This window comes from Peromyscus eremicus, chromosome 19 (assembly GCF_949786415.1).
Source record: "Peromyscus eremicus chromosome 19, PerEre_H2_v1, whole genome shotgun sequence".
Taxonomy (NCBI): Eukaryota; Metazoa; Chordata; class Mammalia; order Rodentia; family Cricetidae; genus Peromyscus; species Peromyscus eremicus.
Genome location: NC_081435.1, coordinates 56360167 through 56369779, shown reverse-complemented (window position 1 = coordinate 56369779; position 9613 = coordinate 56360167).

Below are 9613 nucleotides of genomic sequence, written 5' to 3'. Positions count from 1 at the left end.
CAAACTCACAGGATCCACCTGCCTCCGCCTCTCAGGTGTTGAGTTTAAAGGCATGCACCACAATATCTGGTCTCCGCTCTATTTTTTTTAAAGATTTGTTTTTCGTGTGTGTGTGTGTGTGTGTGTGTGTGTGTGTGTGTGTGTGTGTGTATGTGTGTATGTGTGTGTGTGTGTATGTGTGTGCGTGTGTGTGCATTCGTGTGTGCTCGCGCATACATGTCACATGAGTGAAAGTGCCCAAGGAGGCCAGAAAAGAGTGAAAAGAGTGTTAGACCCCCTGGAGCTGGAGTTACAGGTAGCTGTGAGCTGTTCAACATAAGTCCTGTGAACTGAACTCAGGTTCTCTGCTTGGCAGAAGACATTTGGCCTTTCTCCTTATCCATGCTTTATCTGGATGATCTCACTTGGCTCAACACTTTTATATTATGCACCATGGTTTTTAAACCTCCATCTTTACTAGCAAACCCCCAGGATCCACCCCGCTCTGTCCCAGACTACAAATGCATGCTGCTACACCTGGCTTTTCAAAAACTTCATTTTATGTGTGTGGCTATTTTGCCTAAATGTATTTCTGTGTGCCAGTTGAGTGTCTGGTGCCTGTGGAGGCCAAAAGAGGGCATCAGATGCCCTGGAATTGGAGTTACAGAGAATTGTGAGCCTCTATACAGGAGCTGTGAACCAAACCTGGGTCCTCTGGAAGAGCAGCCAGAGCTCTTAACTGCTGAGCCATCTCTCCAGCCCTGCCTATTATCTTAGACTTCTTCAATTCTGGTAAAAGTGTCAGAATGTCAGTTTTGTTTATTCACTGATAGAAAATGTAAACCCACCCTTAACTGCCTACACAGACACACAGGCACACATGCACACATGCATGCATCCACACACGTGCATACATGCACACGTGCATGCAGGCACACACATAGATGTGCTCATCAAATATCACTGCATGGTTCTTTCATAGAATTTTACCTTGAAATCTTTACTAAGAGGTATGTCAAAAGCTTGGTTATGGACAATAATAGCAACACTATATTTCCTGTAGAATATATATTCTATCTATTTCTCTGAAATAACCTGTTTACCCTTACTCCAAACCAAGTCATTAGAAACCTGTCTCCTTGGCTTGCGTTGATTCTCATCTTAAAAGACATTTTATTAAATTTTGCCTTGGCAATATGCCAAAGTTTGCTTTGAGGATACAGATAGAATCATCACAGCAACAACAGAACAGTGTTGCTAACAGAACAATGTCAGGCTATGTTTAGCTATGGATTGATCAGGCTACTGAGATACTGTCTTCCTATACCACTCTATGTCCTCTCCTGGGTCTTTGGAACTCAATACTTCTAATCAACAGCTTTTCTGTTCATTTGCTTTGCTTTGTGTCTATGATAATTTTGTTTTAACCTTAAAATCTGTGGTCCCTTTAAAGAATTGCCTTCCTTCTTCTGACTGATGAGTCTCGTTCTTCATTTCGAATGTTAAGAGCCTCAATTGTAGCTCAACTCTCATGAGCATACATATTGCATCAAAATACATCATGATGTCAGCAGACATGGTAACATGGACATGGAAGGGAGAAAATTTTGTGGGGTCCCACTCCTAGACAAAGAATTATAAGCAACTAATAACTGCTTGGAAAAGGATAATTATTCACTCCCAGGGATGAGTCCCTTATTGATTTTCCCACGAAGAGTGGTCAGCCCTGAAACCATATATAAAACAACAAAAACAGACTCAATAGGTTGCATATATGTGTGTGTATGTATATATATACATGCATATATATATATATATATATATATGTAACAGTTCAAAGAAAAGGAGGCTAATAACTTGACAGTGCAGGGGGACCATCAGAAGAATTTGAGGGAGGCATCTGGGAAAAGCTAGGAGAAAAAGATGAGAGGAAAGCAATGTAATTCTATTTCAATTAAAATAAGTCAGTAAATATATCAAGAATTTTGTATGCTAACTGACTATCCTTTTTGTTTTTAAATATTATTTTCACATTGTCTCTTTACCATGATAGTCTGGCTTATTTAAATTTGTATTTTTATGAGCCATATTATTGGTTTCCCCCTTAGCCCAGATAAATCAATCTTAGAGGCAAAATGGAGAATAAAACAACCTATGACGCTGATCCTATAGTTGATCCAAACCAGAAAGGCTATGGGCCCAATGCTTCAGTCACATTTAGGACAGAGAAGGAAATTAATCTCCAAGAATTAAAGACCAGTATAAGATAATAATTCCTAAAGTTTAACACTGCCATTACAGTGGAGCCTAAAGCTCTCAGACCCTGCCACATGGTCAGTGTCTCAGTTTGAAGGGTATGACTACTCAACTAAGTAGACAGGCATGAGGAGAGGCATCCTACATGCCTGTACTGCTTTACTTGAATCTTGGTCTTCTTACACAATCCGTACTGCTTGCTTGCTGGTTTAAATTGCATGCACCTGAGACTAAGTCCTTACTTCCTCTGCTCTCAGCCTCTATAGCCAATGTCCTCTTGGTACCCTTCCCCCACTCATCATTCAAAACCATTCTGCAGTAGCACCTGTAGCTCTACCTTTGGGTAATTATTTTTTCCTGCAAGGTATTTGAGGCTGTCCAGAAGGGATGAGCCCCTAGAAAAGCACTCGGCCAAAGATGAATGGATATTTAGTGGGCTCCATTACATATATAGATGGAACAGCTCTGATGCATAGTCAAGTTATTCACAGGGGCCAAGCTCCACTCTTCCACACTTAGCCTACTCACTGACCCATCCTGTATTGAACTCCTTTTTCCCAGCAGTGCCTCTTCAGTCAACTGTTCACATAGGCTAGCAGATATCTCAGTGGTAGTAAAACATATGCTAGCAATTCTAAGGTGTTTACTGTATGCACAAATTGTCTCTGGTATGTTTTTCATGATGGACTTTTTGCATATGAATTAATATAGAACCATCTGGGCTAAAGAGCTGGTTCAGCAGGTAAAGTGTTTGTTACAAAAACATGTGATAGTCAGAAGACTGACTTTAGATTCCCAGAATCCACTTAAAATATGAGTCAGCATGGAGACCTGTCTATAACTTCAGCACTGGGAATGAGGAAACAGGGGATCCCCTGAACAGGCTGCCTATCCAGACTAGTTTCAGCAAGCTCCAGATCAACTGAGAGACCCTGCCTCAATGAATAAGGTGGAGAGTGATCAACCAAGAGTCCCAACATCAACCTCAAGTCTTTAAACACACACACACACACACACACACACACACACACACACACACACGTGTCAAAAATGGGGTAATATGAAGTGGTGTTTCAGTAGTTTAGAGTACTTGATGTGCAGCCATGAGGGTCAGACTTCATATTCTAGCATCCCATACAGTAAGTTCAATGTCATAGACACACCTGGAACCCCAGCTACAACCATGGATGGCCACAGGAGAATCACTGAGGTTTCTTGACTTCCAGCCTAGATATAAAACATGAGCCCCAGATTCAGAGACAGAGAGAGAGAGAGATTCTACCTCAAAGGAATAAAGATTGATAGAGGAGGACACTCAATGCTTTCTTCTGGTCTCCTTGTGCACAAAAGTGCTCATGTTTGTGTGTGTACAAGTGTGAACACACATATAGAGACATGACTATGCACAGACACTCAGACATATGCATAAATAAATAAATAAATAAATAAATAAATAAATAAATAAATCTTTAAAGAAGATAGTTCTAGCTAAGCATTGCAATGATTTTATAGCATTCTATTGCATAGATAGAGCATGTTGTTTTATACCATTTACTAACTGATTGCCATTTAAATTAGTTGTAATTAAAATAAGGGTCCTTGTTTTATGCATTTATTGGCTATTCTCATAGGAAAACAAAATTTAAACTAATAGACTAACAGATGCCTTTGTCTATGCATCATTCAGAATGGCAGGACAGGAAAAATAGAATGAGAAGCTATTTCCTGACCCATTCATAGCAATAGGACTGATCGTCTTTATTCTGAATGGTATGATCATTTTTAAAATGTGATCTCAGCTTTGTATTTCTATTCTATCATAAATTTAGAAGACATTTAAAAAATAAAATTTCCTTTTTTTCCCTCTTATCTTTCTTGTTAGAGGATTTTTTCAAACTGACTTGATATACTTTAATGTGATTTTTTTTTATAAGGGTGTGCCTTCTTGCTGGTATATGATCATTGTACATAGTGATGGATTTCAGGGAGACAGTTTCATTCAAATATATCATGTATTTTGACCATGCTGGCCTCTCACTCCCTCATCTTTATCCTTCTCTAATCCCCTTTCTTTTCCCAGATAATCTCCCTTCTACCTTCATAGTATATACACGTAAGTGCTTTTATCTACATGTGTCAATACAGGTTCTACATGTAAGAGAAAACATGCAATATCCATTGTATGAATCTGGCTTAATTATGACTTCCAGCTGTGTCCAATTTTCTGCAAAGAACACAACTTCATTCTTCTTTGTGGAAAAATAAAATAATATATATGTATATATATTATGTTTATATATATGTATATATTATATTTGTCTATATAGAATCACAGTCTCACTAACCATTGATCTTTAATGGATAGGCTAATTCCAAAACTTGGTTATTGTGCTTATGCATTTATTGTATAATATTATATATGTTTATATGTAATATTATTATTACAATAAACATGGATATGTAGGGATCTCTGTTGAATAGTGATTTGGAGTCCTTTGGGAGTTTCCCATAAGTGGAATTACTGGATCATTTGGTATCCATTTGATAAGCATACTTCAAATATATTTCTCACTTTTTTCTTTTGTTTTCTAAAATATATTTTTTGCCACAGAATATTTTTGTTCCCTTCATATTATTTTTGTTTTATTTTTGCTTTTATGTGGCCCAACCTGTCAATCTTTTCTTTTTACACTTTCTGACCTTGAATCAAATATAAAAAGGCCTTTTCATTTCAGAATTATAAGAATATTACTTTGGAATATTAGTTTAGTGATTTTATAGCTCCACTTTTACATTAAAAACCTTTAATAAGAGGTTAGGTAAAATATATGAACTAAACTTTTAAATCTTAAAAATAATTCAATTTTTTTACTAAGTTAAAATTTTAGTATTTTTATTCATAATTTATTTTGAGAGTATTTATTTGCTTATTTTTGAGACATGGTCTCCCTAGTGGCCAGGGTAGGTTTAAATTTAAGATCTCCCTGCCTCGATCTCCTGAGTAGTTGGAGTTACAGATATATACCACCATGTCCAGCTTTTTCAATTATTCTATGAAATGTAGAATTTCACCAGCTTTCATTTCAACTCACAGCCCATCTTCTCAAAACCACCTATAACACATACATTGGGGAGGAAGGGGGTTGCAATCTAAGACACAAATTTTTCATTTCTTATCTGGGCATGCATTTCTTTCAATTATTATAAAACGTGCCAGTGTCATATCATCTCAGTTCAATGAGGCAAATGTGAACTCAGGTGAGAAGCTAGAGCCCACTGTCTGAGCCAGCAATGCCTCAGCCGGTTCCCAACTCTTCCCTTGTTTACATCACAGCTCTTCTTCCTCTGGTTTTTCTTTCTCTTGGCCTTTCTCCTCATCATCTGCCTTCGCCAAAACATACTCGTTGTATCTTTTTATGGGAGACCTTGAAAACCAAATGAGCCCACTACCAGATTCCTCTGTCAGATCCCTCAGCACAGTCAAGCAATTCTTCAGTACCCCAGGACAAGCCTTAAGCTAGAGAAATAGCAATGAACCTTCGATGAAGACATTGAACATTTATGGGATATAGTCTGTTAAAAATATATTTGCATGACCTCACTGCATTCTCCCTTCAGCCCTGGATAGCATATTCCTTTTGTTTCACTTCACAAGGATATAGCAACAGCACAGGGAGTGGTAGAAACCTGCCTGTGGTCTCGTGAGATGAGAACAGCAGGAGTAGCTATTGGTCCAAGACAGCAGTACTACTAACTACTCCTTATATTACCTCCAAGACTTGGCAAGGTGGTCAAGGTCCACGCTTTGCCATCCTTCTACCTGGGTCCAAATTTCTCTTTACTGCCCATCAACTGAACAAAAGTGTGCATATTTCACCTATAAAATGGGATAATAACTATTTATCCCTTGCAGGAATAGTACAGGAGTTAAATGTGATACCTAAACAGAGCACTTGACATCTGTTACCCAATAAAAAATACTGACCACATAAGATTGTTTATGACCACTCAAATACCAACAAGAATGTACATCCACATTTTATGGACTTTTCCAGCCCATTTTCTAGATGGGAGTGGTCTTCTCACTGTGGTGAGTGCCAGAACTGAAAATGGTGAACTGTAGATGCTACACACCTGAATTTTTGTAGTAAGTCTGTAGAATATTAGAGTTTGAAAGTAGCTGAGATGCACGGCAAGATTTGTTAACCAAGATGGAAGATTTGGTATCTTGAAGGAGCTCTCCAGCAAACCCTAAAAACAGAACTGCCACACTTTGGGCTGGGGGCATGGGGGATGACTTTTTTTTCCCTCAGAATCCCTGTGGAAGAGAAGAAGAAAAGGAGAGAGAGAGAAAGAGAGAGAGAGAGAGAGAGAGAGAGAGAGAGAGAGAGAGAGAGAGAGAGAGAGAGAGAGAGAAAGTCAGGTCTCCTGGAGGAAGCTGCCGGGTCCTTCTAGCACAAAGAAGAACTCAGAAAAAGTCTTTAGGCCAATCGCCACAATTTTCTGATCTGTCTGTTGCTGATTGCCCCAGTAGTTTGAATTTGTATCATTAATGCTCTCCAGGATACATTGTCATCTTAGAATGCAGAGAGAAGAAATCATACATGTGCATTCTAACAATACAATCATGGAAGCAATTTATTTTGAACATTAGTTTGGAGTGGGGCCTTTATGCAGCCAGAGATTTAATAAATACATGGATATGAGACTGAGTTTTCCACTTAGGTTCATCAAACACAGAGAGATTTCCCATTATGGAGAGAGAGGGTTTGGAACCAGGCTGGGGTTTTCTTTGCAGAGATTAAAAAGACAGACGGCAAGGTGCTGTGCTCAGGGCGAGAAAAGCCTTTATAATCAAGGAATTAGGATTTGTTCCTCAATCTTCCATTTAGGTTCAGCCTTTGTATGTGGCATCATTTCATATTTTACCAAAAATTTATTATTTCCATTTCCTGTGGATCATCAAGCCAACATTACCAATTCTGTGAGTCTCAGAGAAGACACTTAGGGAAATTAAACCACCTAGCTTAATGGTATCTAATTCCACTGCTCAGATGCACACGTGTGTCTGTACACACTATTGGTGAATAGCACTTCCACAGCAATGGTGACACGGCCCTAGAATGTCACATATCGCAGTCTTCAACCACCTTAAGAGCCTTAGGAGTGGTGTCATGCAGTGCTGGCTTCTCATTGTCTAAGTGGCCTGCTCTGTTTTGAGCATACAGCAATCTGATCACAAGACCAGTTATTTTACATCCAGTTACATCAAGTATTCTACTTTTATTTATATATGGACTTGAGAATCCCAGAATGTTGGAAACGAGTCTTAATAATGATCATTCCTAAAGTCAGGGATATAGGATTGTGAATTTTTTTCTAAGGGCTTATTTGGCACAATTAAAAGGAAAAATGTGAGTGTCTCTAAGAACGTGGCTTATTGACAGGTAATTGCTATGATTTCTAGAAACATGTGCATTATTAAGTCACAAAGAGAATCCGTATTTAGGAGTTACATTTTCCAATTTGAATTACCAATTCATTGGGATAGGGAAATAAACAGTTCCTGACCAGAAAAAAAAAATCAGGGTGGGAGAAAAAAAAAAAACCTTAAGTACTTTAGAATTAAATAATAATAACAATAAAAGCTTGTCCCAAGATGGTGCCCACAGATATGCTAAAAATAAATTCTAGGAGTGGGGGGTAGATGTGATCAAGATATGTTATATAAATGTATAAAACTATAAAAAATGAAAATTATTATTAACTTAAAAAGATGTCTTGTCTGTGTTCTTTTACTCTAGAGTTTTTGTGCTCAGCTCTGTGCTTTAGTGAATAGATCAGAAGTAACAAGAGAGCTAGAGAAAGATCTCTCTGACTTTCAAATAAATCAAGACTTCATTCCTGAATGGTGCCAGAATGAATAAAGTCAATAAAGAGCTTTGAAAAATGGCTATCTCTCAATGATCACAATTGGTCCACCAAAAACAAAACAACAACAACAACAAAAACAAAATCTCAGGCATATGTTTAAAACCAATTTCCCATAACAACACTAAACAAAAATTTAAATTACAGTATATCTTTCCAATGTTGTAAAGAGAAGTGGAAAGACCTGTGGCTTCTCCACACATGACCAACGCTTCACCTCCTTTCCCATCAAGAAAATGCTGAAGGTGTTTATTAGGAGCTTATTTCTTTCTCCCCAACACACATACACACACACACCACTCACAGTCACACACACTCACACAAACAAATTGAATCCTACCCTACTATCACAAAATGTGAGCTTATTTGGAAATAGAATCTTTACAGAAGTAACCAAGTTAAATTAAGATCATTAGGAGGGCATGCACCTAATACAGCACAGGAGAATGTGAGTCGCAAAGACAGACAGACATTGAGGGGTGACAGGGAGAAGACATATAAGATGACGGCCTGGTGAAATGGATGCACAAACCAAGGAATGCCCAAGCAGACTTGCATCCAGGAGAGCAGCCTGGACCACATCCCTCCCTAGAACCTTCAAAACCAGACAAAAACTTGAATTTGGATCCAAGTGACCTCCAGAACCATGATACAAATTTTCTAGTGGTTCTGGGCTACTCAGAATATTTGGTCCCAGGTGCACTAGGAAATTAATACAGAACTTTATTGAATCCTGCTGTGGGATGGTCTGTATGTCAAGTGTGTTGCTGATTGATTGGTCAATAAATAAATCACTGATTGGCCAGTGGCCAGGCAGGAAGTATAGGTGGGACAAGGAGGAGAATAAAGCTGGGACGTGGAAGGCTGAGAGAGAGACACTGCCAGCTGCCACGATGACAAACAGCATATGAAGATGCCGGTAAGCCACGAGCCATGTGGCAAGGTATAGATTTATAGAAATGGATTAATTTAAGCTATAAGAAAAGTTAGCAAGAAGCCTGCCACGGCCATACAGTTTGTAAGCAATATAAGTCTCTGTGTTTACTTGGTTGGTCTGAGTGGCTGTGGGACTGGCAGGTGAGAGAGATTTGTCCTGACTGTGGGCCAGGCAGGAAAACTCTAGCTACAGTACTATGGAAAGTCCTCCACAGGATCATGTGTTAAACACTTGTTCCTAGGTAGTGGCTATATTTTTAGAGATTCTGGACAGTTTAAGAGAGGGCCCAGCTAGAGGAAAGAGTTCTCTAGGGCTGTGTCTTGAGTACCTGCTTTTGTCCTGGGATCTTCCCTCAAAGATTCCTCTGCTTCCTGTCTGCCATGATGTGAACAGTGTGAACATAGCTCTTGCCACCTTGATGTTCTTGCCTCACAACAGACCACGATCAGCAGAGCCAATGACTATTGTCCAAGATCTCGAAAGCCATGAGCTAAAGCAGCTATTCCTCCT